A 12,748-nucleotide genomic window follows, 5' to 3' on the forward strand; every position below is an offset into this window, starting at 1 on the left:
TGAAACAAAAAGAAAACAAGGCTCTATATTGAGGTGAGGCAGACACATGCTTTCTGTTTGTTTCTTTGTGTTTTTTGCCCAGTTTGGCATCTTTAACTACCGTTTTTAAAAATGAGATCTTCAGGCACTTCTTTATATCTGCAGCTTGGAGTCCATTGGCCTGCTTTTTCTAAATACAATTTGGGGCAGTTTTAGCCAAAATCAGCTAATTAAATTTGCCCAATAACATTGACCTAGAAAGGCTTCAGGTTAAAGCTGATTATTTAATCGAAAGATGCAGCAGAAAGATGCCATTTATTTGAATTTCACTTGTAGTCTGCAATATATTTTATAAAATGAGAACAACTGTTCTTAATGATATTAATTAGGTCAGCAAAGATCAAATATTACTCAAATAAATATAGAAGAGAGCTATGCGTCTGTCTCATGCTGCATTTGCATAAAAAAAGTTACATAAGAAGTTGGATAATCTGTATCAGAAAACATTGGTGACTGTCACTCTTGGCTACTTAAGGAACTGGCAGATATCCTAGGCAAACCACAAGCTGTTATTTTTAGGAGACCATGGCTTCCCAGAGCATTAGTAAGAGGCAAATTTAGAGCCTATATATGCCAAAGGAAAAAATTAGTCCCATGTAATAACAAACTGATCAGGTTCATATTATCACCTGGAAAGATGTGGTCCGTATTGATTTTGGTAGGGCTCTCAATTACATTTCACATAACTTTCTAATAAAAAATAAAATTATGATAATGATTATTTTACTTTGAATAAATACAGGGAATATGTTATTGCGGGTGTTGGGGTCAATTTTGGTGATTATGCAGTATAATAACCCCAGAAGAATGGCCTTGGTAGCATTCAACACTTATTGACCCTTACTATAAAGAATTTGAAATTATACCCAGCAGAATTTCAGAGGAAATTAAGTTATTTGGAGTTTCCATCATTCTATAAGATATAAATGCGATTTTAAGTAATCATGATAAATTGGAAAAAATTCATCCAAACAAGATAAAATTTGGTTAAGGTATGTAAAAATGGCCTACAACTGAGGTAGAAAGAGATTTCAAGGTTGAACTGAATGCCTGCAAGCAACATTTCTACTCTGAATCAAAAGTCAGTGTGACACTGAGTATAGCAAGAGGCAAATACAGTAAGTGAGAAAGAATGTCCTGTCTTAGTTTGAAGAGTATGAGAATATTAGATTAGTTTGAGTCCTGACCTTTGCACAGGAGAGAGGATGTTAGAGTGGGTCCAGAGAACAATGATAAGATTGACTTAAAAATATATAAAATAGGTCTGATGACTAATGGTAAAAGATGTATGATTTTTAAGAAAAGTTTGTTAAGGGAGGACTTAATGTTTTTTGAATGTATGAAAAAATATTTCATTGTAAGGATAGTGATTACTCAATTTCCATGTTCTCTGAACTATTTTATATGATCTATGTTTAAACTTAGGCAACACCTATATTTTTATTTCTAGCATAGATTGTTAGTTGATGCTTGATAATGCTAACCAGCTATTATCTGTTTGGAATTAAAAATAGAAAAATGCACTTTCTTATGCAAAATCAATTTCCACACCCCTTGGCCTCTTCCCTTTTGTCCTCAAATTTATTTGGTGTTTCCTAAGAAAACCAACAAACAAAAAAACAAGAAAGAGAAACTTTTACACAATCCTCTTTATTAATTATTTCCTTTTCAAATTCCTTTAGTACCTACTAGCTAAACTTCAAATTAACACATTATATTTTGTTCTATTTTTCTACCTGCCACTGATAATTTAACACTTTTTTATATCAGCATGTAGCACTATTGTTCATAAAACTTTCTAATTTATTTACTCATTCACCAATACTTTATCCAGCTCTTATTAAGTGCTGACTACTGTGCTGGCACTGGGGATACAGACAAGAACAAGACAGATACAACCCCTATATAATCTTGGACAGAGAGACACAGACCCTTACAGGTGAGTGGAGTAAATAGGCAATACTCAAATAGGACACAAAAAATATACAAATGCAATGGCTGAAAGTACTATGAGGTTCTGTAGATCCATCCAACAAATGGTCTAACCTATTGAGAGTGTAAAGTTAATATTTTCTGTATGTAGCATGTCTAATATCAACTAGATAGTAAGTTTGTAAGAGAAAAGATGTCCAAGCTTGTTTTAAAGAAGTTATAGCACAGTTATAAATATATAGGTATACAATAAATACTGATTGATTTAATATCTTACAAAACTAATCAGATGTTATTGGTCATGAAACATCAAAATGAAAATTATATGGGGCATTCAGGTTCTGGTCCAGCATGTAAGAAATTTGGAATTTGCCACTCTGTCCTATAAAGTAAAAAGCTGAAGAAACTGAAAAGTCAACAATTCTTATTACGTCCATGAGAGAAATGAGATCATAGGACCACCTGCTTCCCCCCAAATTGGAGAGACTGACAAGTGAAAACAGAGAATCACAATTTACCACAGCAGAAAACTCTGAGGAAATAAGTGCTGGGTACGTCATATCCAGCTACCAAGAAAAATTACAAGAAGCATTAAAAGGCAAAAAACAGTTCGAAGAGAGACAGCAAGCGTTAGAACCCCACTCAGATATGGCAGAGATGTTAGAACTGTCAGACAGGGAATTTGAAACTATGATTATTATCTAAGGGCTCTAATGGATAAAGTTGACAGCGTACAAAAACAGATGGGCAATGAAGCAGAGAGATGGAAATTCTGAGAAAGAACCAAAGAGAAATGCTAGAAATCATAAACACTGTAATAGAAATGAAGGATGCATGTGATTGGCTTATTAGTAGACTGAACATGATTGAGGGGAAAAAAAAATCTTTGAGCTTGTGGATATCTCAATAGAAACTTCAAAAACTGAAAAGCAAAGAGAACAAAGACTGAAAACAAAACAAAACAAAAAATATCCAAGAAGCATAGGACAACTACAAAAGATGTAACATATGTGTAATGGAAATACCAGAAGAAGAAAGGATGGAACAGAAGAAATATTTGAAACAATGATGACTGAGAATTTCCCCCAAATTAATGTCTGCCACTAAACCACAGATTGAGGAAGCTCAGAGAATACCAAGCAGGATAAATTCTAAAAAAAACCCCAAGACCTAAGCATATCATTTCCAAATTACAGAAAATTAAGGAAAAAAAAATCCTGAATGTAGTTAGAGAGGGTGAGGTGGGAAACCTTGTCTACAGAGAAGCAAAGATAAGAATTACATCCTATTTCTCCTCAGAAACCACGTGAAACGAAGCAGGACCCTGTGGGGCCCTCCCAGGTAACAAAAGCCTTTTCGTGTCCCTGTTTCCTCTTTGTAGGAAAAAGGCTTCAGCCTCCTAGACCTTCCCTGAGTTCCAAAGGGCAGATTCAAACATTTGCTAATCAGAGAAGGGAGGGAATGCAGAAACAAAGGAGGAACAGTCAAGAAATAATAGTGCAGTGATAAAGCAGGGTCCTGGTTCCTCCTCAAGGGATATGTATATAACAATGTATATCTGAGTTCTTCTACAGGAACTAAGACCCCGCACCCAGGTGGAGGATGGTACCTTCAGGCTGAACACAAGCGTGTGGACTCTAGACTGGTTAGAAGCAGAAGGCCGATGAATGAGATTCCTGGAACTCCACTTTGTTATCTCCCCACCAACCAATCAGAGGAAGGTCACACACCCTGCAGACCTTCCCCCAAATTTTGCCTATAAAACCTCTTCCTCCAAAAGCCATCGGGGAGGTCAGGTCTTTGAACATGAGCCAGCTGCCTGTTCTCCTTGCATGGCAATGGCAGTAAACCTTTCTTTGCTCCTAAGAGTTTTCATCACAAGGAAAAATGTTATTTTCCATTTCTTGTATCTATTTGAGATGACAGATGTTCACTAAACCTATTGTGGTAATCATTTCATGATGTATGTAAGTCAAATCATTACACTCTACACCTTAAACTTATACACAGTGCTGTATGTAAATTATATCTCAATAAAACTGGATGAAAAAAATCCAAACTAAGTAGGAGAAAAGAAATAATAAAAATTAGAGCAGAAATGAATGAAAATAAAAAATGGGAAATCAATAGAAATTGACAGCAAAACCAAAGAATGATTCTTTTAAAACATCAATAAAATCCGTAAGCCTCTAGCTACACTAAGAAAAAAAAGAGAGGACACAAATTACTAATATGAGAAAGAAAGACAGGACAATACTAAAGATCCCATGGACATTAAAAGAACAATACAGGAATATTATGAACAACACTACCAGCAAATTTGATAACCTAGATGAAATGGGCAAATTTCTTGAAAGATACCTTTGCTAAAACTCACAACAGGAGAAATAGACAATCTATGTGGATCTATATCTAGTAAGTAAATTAAATCAATAATTAAATAGAAAGCATCAGGCCCAGATGGGATTACTGATGAATTCTACCAAACATTTAAGGAAGAAATTATACTAATTATTGCAAAACTATTTTATATGATACTATAAAGGTGGATACATGCCATTATACATTTGTTCAAACCTATAGAATGTAAAACACCAAAATTGAACCTTACGTAAACTGTGACCATTGAGTTGATAATAAAGTATCAATATATGTTCATTAATTCTAACAAATATACCACTCTGGTGGGGGTTGCTGATAATGCTGAAGGCTATGCATGTGGTGGGACAGGAGGTATATGGGAAATATCTGTACCTTCTGCTCAATTGCTGTGAACCTAAAACTGCTCTATAAATAGTCTATTAATAAAGAAAAATGAAAAATGTATATCGCAGACCCTTGGTATCTGTGGATTCCATATTTATGATTTTGACTATGTATTAGAACTTTGTTAATCTTCGGTTTCATATTTACTGTGGGAAATGTACGCAAGAGCCAATCTCTTAATGAGCAAGCTTGGTGGCCAATTAACATATATATTCCCAAGTAGTGTTACTCTTCTCTTCTCATTATCCATGTGATTAATCATTCTCATCAAGTAATCTAAAGTAAAACATACCATTTATTTGTATAAACCAAATGGCTGCCATACTTTTGGTAAGATCAATGCCCCATCAAATTTTTCCACAAATTCCTATAGCTGGTTCTAATTTCATAGTACTTTGACTGTGATTCCCTGCTTCTACCTATTTCTTATTCTCTTCTCTGAATCTTTCAGCCTTTATCTCCAAACTGGAATTGTCTCAAACATAAGTTTTAAGCTATTCTCTTAGCGCACCCCTTTCAAAGCAACCCCTAACACAGGACTGTTTTGTATAGAACGATTAATGATTGCTGACATGTAATCAATACAATGTTACATTGTTTGATCAAACAAAAAACAACTTGATAGTTCACATTAGAAGTTACTATTATTGGACATTCAACCATTGAGTATTCCTCACAGACCACACTACCTCATGTGGCACTCTGACCTCTCACCAATTTATTGATCCCACTCTGTATCTCTCATCTCTTAATTCTCTTCCTCACAAGGCTGGGCAATTGTTTTAATTCTAAAACCAAACTCAGTTCTTGGCCTACATTCATATATAAAAACCTATCAATGTTCTTAGCTGAACAAAAGGACCATCCTTAATTTAGAGACGTTACTTTAACAAGATCTAATCTCTTTAAAAAGTAGCTGTGATTTTAAATAGTGAATTTTTCTCCTCTATGTGGAGGAGGAATAAAAGAGTTCTGAAGAGAAAGCCAAATGTCAGCACTAGAGAATAAAGGGGAGGTTAGGCAAAGAGATTTCACATAATTGTGGTTCTTAACCTGAACATAGAAGTTTTTAAATTAAGGAGTAAAATGTCAATTTTTTTTAGTCATTGAGATCTGTCACATTGTGTTCATCATACACTCTATACAGAATAAAGAAAAATGTTTGTGAAACCATTACATCACGTGTTCAGTTCAGTGCAAAAACTGGCTTTAGTCTTGTAAATATTAAATCTTTTGTGGTCTGAAGTGATCACTTATTGCTTTCATTTATATACTACTGTATTTTGTGATGAATATCATGTTATATTGGAATTTATAAGTTTTGTGATTCAAAAATATATATCCCTTATGAATGCCTAGGGTTTATTGCAATATATTTTTTATCTTCAAACAACTGAGGTTTAAATCATTAAAAAACATTTATTGGCTGTTTGCTATTTGCCAAGTACCTTGATATAGTTAGCATATTTTACTGGAATCAGAAAATATGTGTTGTAGTCCTATATTTACAACTTACTTACTATGCGACCTTTATACAATTATGTAATTCTTCTGGGTCCCAGTTTCCTCACTTCAAAAGCTTTAGGTGTCATGATCACTGTGCCTGATTTTAAAAGATATGTAATTTTACAAAAGTGAGAGTGTTTTAAGCAGAGTTAATTACTGTCACTTATATAACTATACAAACCAAAAGGAATTTTGCCTGAACAGAAAAGACAGAAGGAGCAGACCAAGTTTTACTAATTTTTATAAAATGTAGGTTTTATAATATAAGCTCTTTATATGCTTAAGTCATAAAGAATTTTATCAGTGATATTTGAAAACATCTGGAACTTCTAGTTCTAATTCATGAGCTATAAATGATAAATGATTTAATTTATAATTTTTTCTCTTTCAACTATTTGACCCCATTACGTATATAGTAGACATTAGTGGAAAAGCAGCATCATGTAGTGAAAAGTATGTGAACTTTAGAGCCAAACAGTTTTATAGGGGTCGCCATTCACTGCCTCTATGACCTTGGGGTAGAAATGTAAGCTTTCGTTTTTTTACTTCTTTTATCTGTGAAATGATGACAATGCCTATATCACAATGTTGTTGACATGATTATCTTAAGTTTCTTCATTGCTGGTTAAATTCTAATCTGGTCAGTAGAGTACCATCCCAATGTCAATTTTCTGGTTTCCATAAGTGTACAAAGTGTTCTCATTAGGAGAAACTGGGTGAAGGGTATATGGGAACTCTGTACGATTTTGCAACTATTCTGTGTTTCAAGTTGTTTCAAAATTTAAAAGTTAAAAGGAAAAGAGAAGATGTTTGGAGAACAATTGAACAGATCAGAATATAGAATAGGAATTAAATGATATTAAGGAAGTAGTGTTAATTTTTTTTTTAAGAAATGTCATGATATTTTGTGATGTAGGAGAATGTCCTTACTTTTAGAATTTGTGTGCTGAAATAATTAGGGCTTAAGCATCATAAATAAATCTGTAGTTAATTTTGATGCATCAGTAAAATACATAGTGTATATATGTATACATGTAATATACACACGTACAATGTAGATACAGCAAACTGACAACAATCATTGAATTTAAATGATGGGAATATGAATACTCATTGTATAAGTCTTATAACATTTTCATGGGTTTGAAAATTTTAAAAACTAAATGTTTAAAAGTACACGTGCTTCTCTGCAACACTAATTCTATTTTTATTCAGATACTCATTATGTCTTACTGCCACAGTATCCAGGTCTTATGGCATGACTACAATGACCAGAGCATAACTGATTTCTTTATTTTACCCTCTTATTCTGAATCTTGTTTACCACTTTGACTGATTACTTGGTGATCAACTTATCAGGGCTTAATCGAGTCAACCATGTGGAGTTGGCTCAATTTAGAGCAATTCCATCAGAGAACATCTTGATTATTTCTATAATGCTCATATTCCCAGTCAGCAATTTTTCTTGGATTCTGTCTATGCATGACTGGATTTAATCAGATTCATTACCTTGAGGAATTTCATAATGGAATTCCCTAGAAGATAGGTAGAAAATTTTTAAATAATTTTCTATTTATTGTTAAAAATAGTGAAGGAATCTTTCATGACAAGTCTGTTTCATTCAGAAAGTTCATCATTCTTTTAGGTCTCTCTTACCTCTTCTCATTTTATCTTTGATGTAGTAGGGGAGAAAAATATTTTTTTCTTCTTGATAATAATTCAGAATATATGGGAGGACTGTTATGAAATCTTCCCTTCTATTACCTGCTTTGCTTAAGAATCCCATTCCTTTAATCTTTGATGAAAGCTACTATTTGCCAGATCTTTAATACATTTTACTGTAAATCTTTCTAGCTCCAGCATGCTTTTCTTCTATTTGCGGAATATATGAATAGACAGTACTTTTTGTATGTGTCAAAGTCGTCCTGAAATCCCATACTTTAGAGGAAAGCAACATCAGATTAAAAATTTGGATCAAACCCCAGGCCTTTGACCCCTCCAAAAATCAAATGCAGTTACCTGTGCTAAACTCCTACAAAAGTCAGAGATTTGCTCTGTCTTCCACCTGGTTTAAGTGTTCTCACTTTGTTTCTTTTTTTTTTTTTCATTAATAAACATTTATTGAGCACTTGCTATCTTGTAAGTAATCTAGTAGATGCTAAATATGCAGGGCTTAACATGGCATTGTTCCTGCTCTCACAGAGCTTACAATCCAGTTTTTTTTTTTTAACATCTTTATTGGAGTATAATTGCTTTACAATGGTATCTCACTTTGAATTATGGTTAACTAATATAGTAAATAGAGAACTGCCTTAGAAATCAGAAAGCAGAGGATTGAGTTGTATCATTGAGTCTTATGCCTGTTACCAAACACAAGTTTGTGTGCCCAGTGCACAGTGAGGCCTAACAAACTGAAACGTCGGGAGTTTGGAGTAGAGAAAGGTTTATTGCAGGGCCATTCAAGAAGACAGGTGGTCACACCGGTCAGAATGGCCATCATCAAAAAATCTATAAACAATAAATGCTGGAGAGGGTGTGGAGAAAAGGGAACCTTCTTGCACTGTTGGTGGGAATGTATATTGATACAGCCACTATGGAGAACAGTATGGAGGTTCCTGAAAGAACTAAAAATAGAACTACCATATGACCAAGCAGTCCCACTACTGGGCATATACCCTGAGAAAACCATAATTCAAAAAGAGTCATGTTCCACAATGTTCATTGCAGCACTATTTACAATAGCCAGGACATGGAAGCAACCTAAGTGTCCATCGACAGATGAATGGATAAAGAGGATGTGGCACATATATACAATGGAATATTACTCAGCCATAAAAAGAAACGAAATTGAGTTATTTGTAGTGAGGTGGATGGACCTAGAGTCTGTCATACAGAGTGAAGTAAGTCAGAAAGAAAAGCAAATACCGTATGCTAACACATATATATGGAAGCTAAAAAAAAGAAAAATTGTTCTGATGAACGTAGGGGCAAGACAGGAATAAAGATGCAGATGTAGAGCATGGACTTGAGGACACCGGGAGGGGGAAGAGTAAACTGGGATGAAGTGGGAGAGTAGCATTGACATATATACACTACCAAATGTAAAATAAATAGCTAGTGGGAAGCAGCTGCCTCTCACAGGGAGATCGGCTCAGTGCTTTGTGACCACCTAGAGGGGTAGGATAGGGAGGGTGGGAGGGAGATGCAAGAGGGAGGGGATATGGGGATATATGTATACATATAGCTGATTCACTTTGTTATACAGCAGAAACTAACACACCATTGTAAAGCAATTATACTCCAATAAAGATGTTAAAAAAAAAAAAAGAGAGAGGTGGCTCGTGCCCAAAAAACCCCAAACTCCTCAAAGGGTTTCAGCAAAGCATTTTTAAAGACAAGGTGAGGGAGGGGTGTGGTAAGTTGTTGCAAACTTCTTGGTGTCAGATTCCTTTGTTCTTGTACCTGTCCGCATAGGTCAGGTCACCATGCTCTTGTAAACCAACAAGACAAATGTTATTCTCTGTTCTTCAACTTTTTATCTCTATATGAATGGACTCTTAAAGGTCAGAACCCTGAGAATAGGCTATCCTGTATGTTTCAGGTTATAGGCAACATTCGTTTACAAAAGGTGCAGAGCCAGCATGACTAAGCACAGGAAAAGGAACAGATCTGATATGGATTCAGATTTGTTCTTCCATATTACATGCCTAGAACATTTGGTATTTTGCTGAACTTCTCCACCTCAGTTTCTGCATCTATGAAACAGGATTCCTGACACTTGCTAAGCCTACCTCACAATATTACCTTGAGGATCAAATTCCAGGATCAATGAAATGGTATTGTAAATTCAAATATAATTACTATGCAACAAAACAACAAACATGATTTATGAACACGGCTGCCTAATATATACATTAACATTAAAGCGCTTATTTACACTTAAATGCTTTATTTGTGCAGTTGATTTGCTAGGTTTTAAGCTTCAAGTGGTCATATGTAGATTTCTTTTTAACTTTTGCAGTCTAATGGAACTGTTTCTTTTTTAAGGAAAACCATGCTAATGACATCCTCAAGGTACAAGAGCAAAATGATCAATATCCAGTAGAGGGTTAATATGTGTTCATTTTCTCTTTATACCCTTTGAAACAAGTCAGCTATCTTCTCTAACTTGAGAGATTACTTGGAGATTACACTATTATATATCTTGTCATTCAAATTTTGAAAGATATCACAAACTACTACAGAGAGAAAATTTGTAGAGATAGCATGTATGTTTTCGGAACATTATTAATTCATTCATCTTTGTTAATGTGCCCAAACATGTCTGAAAATCATCTCAGTCACTGCCAATCCACAGTGTTCCACAGCTATCAGCTGAAATGATATAATTCACAAGATAGCCTGAGAGACAAAATGTAAACCTTATTATAAATTCCATTTTTCTAAATGTCAGAATATATGGTAGTTTCTGTGAAATACTTCTTTGTAGCCTACTCATCCCAACAACAATTTGTTTCTAACTCTTGCATCTTGTTACAAAAGATTTTTTACCATAAGGCTCCAGGATTTTTTGAGAAAATGATGTTCTTTATATTCATTAAATTTAAAATAATGTTCTTGCAAACTATTATTACAACTAAAATATTTTTCAGTACATTTATGCTTTTGATTTAGTGACTATGTGTCCTTGGAATTATTTTATATTCTAATTAGATCAGAAGCAGACCACAGTTAGGTTAAGTAGTCAAGTTTGATTATCTGGGGAAAAATTGTAGTGATTAATTCCAAACCACCAATAATGTTAAACACTGATATAGCCCAATTATGATAATATCTGGTCCAAGCCTTAACTCACTAAAGAAATATGGAAGGAAGTGGTATATTTTAACATTTGGGCAGTAGATAAAAGAAGGTCTCTTTCAAGGTCAACTGCTGGAGAGAAGATGGCATCCAAAGTCTCTTCTAGCCATGAAAACTTGTGACCTTAATTAGTCTGGCTTTGCTCGTGAGCACTAATCTAAGTAAAGACTTGCTTTACTCTTGAGTCAGTTCTCCCCCTACCTCAGTGAGACTCTAGCTGACAGCTAAAGTTGAAGAGGGAAGGGAGAAGATTAGTTGAATGCCATCTTTAATCTAAACCCATGAACAATGACAATTTATTTCAAGTCATATGCATCTAAGAGATCTGAAACTCACTAATTAGCACCTGGAAAATTTACAGAAAATTCATGTGGGAAAGACGAATAGTCTAGAAAGCCATACTGTGCAAGGCTACAATAGAAGCTACAGCCAATGGTTTTGAGTCATCATTGGTCTACGTTGTACCCTTCTAAGGATACATGTGGTGAGGAGCCTGACTTCCTTAGAAATGATGGCACATATCAAGGGCAGAAGATCCAATTTTGTACTTATTTCATTGTATTATATAGAAGTAAAAAGGCAAATTGCATTTCACGGCTGGCTAGAAACTGCTGTAGATTATGGGGTAGGCAGAATTCTACATTGGCCTCCAATTTTTCCCTCATCTTGCTATACATACATTTTCTTTCAGTTATTCAATCAAACACTGAACAGCTAACTTTAAGTGAGGGAAATTCAAAATGTGTGAGGGCACATAACAAAGAATTTCAGTTCGCCTCTAGATGCTGAGAGCAACCTCTAGCCAACATCCAGCAAAGAAATGGGGGGCCTCAGTCTTACAGTTGCAAGAAAATGGATTCTTCCAACAATATTAATGAGCTTGGAAGTGCATTCTTCCCTAGAATCTCCAGATAAGAGTCTGTCCTGGCTGACACATTTAGTATGAAATCTGAAGCAGAGGACCCAGTCGAGCCCTCCTGGACTTGTGACTTACAGAACTGTGAGATAATAAATGGATATTGTTTTAAGCCATTAAGTTAGTGGTAATTTGTTATGCAGCAATTGAAAACTAATATAGATAATCATATAAATTATTTTAGATTATGCTCATGAAGTGCAATGTAAAATATTATTTATGCAAGAATATTATGGGTGGTGATTGTGGTGGTTCTTGCTGCTTTTGGTATAGATGTAGTGGTTATGATGATGAGGTATTTCATTAGATGATGAGACCATACCCTCTCATTCATCCATTGTTTAAGTCTGTGTATTATAACTCGAAATCGTCAAATTATATATGGAGCCCAGGCATGGATGTTCTTAGAGCCTTCCATCACTGTTGTATATCAGACACCTTTTATGTGCTCAGATACTCTTAGCTCCCTCATCTTTGATGATCTTGGTCACTTGATTTGTCCTAGTCACAGTGACCAAATTGGTTGGTTTTTCCCAGGTGCTACCACAGTCACCAGCATCAATGTAGGCACAACCTGATGGCACATCATTTAATGTTAGCACTACCTGCCTCTCACCTCCTGCCCAAGAAATACTGAGATGTGAGAAACTTAGATCTACTTGGTACCGGTGCACATTTTGAACAACGAAAGACAGAATTCTGGCACATAAATTCTCTTTTCTTCTCCCC

The sequence above is a fragment of the Eubalaena glacialis genome, chromosome X (assembly GCF_028564815.1).
Source record: "Eubalaena glacialis isolate mEubGla1 chromosome X, mEubGla1.1.hap2.+ XY, whole genome shotgun sequence".
In the NCBI taxonomy this organism is placed as follows: Eukaryota; Metazoa; Chordata; class Mammalia; order Artiodactyla; family Balaenidae; genus Eubalaena; species Eubalaena glacialis.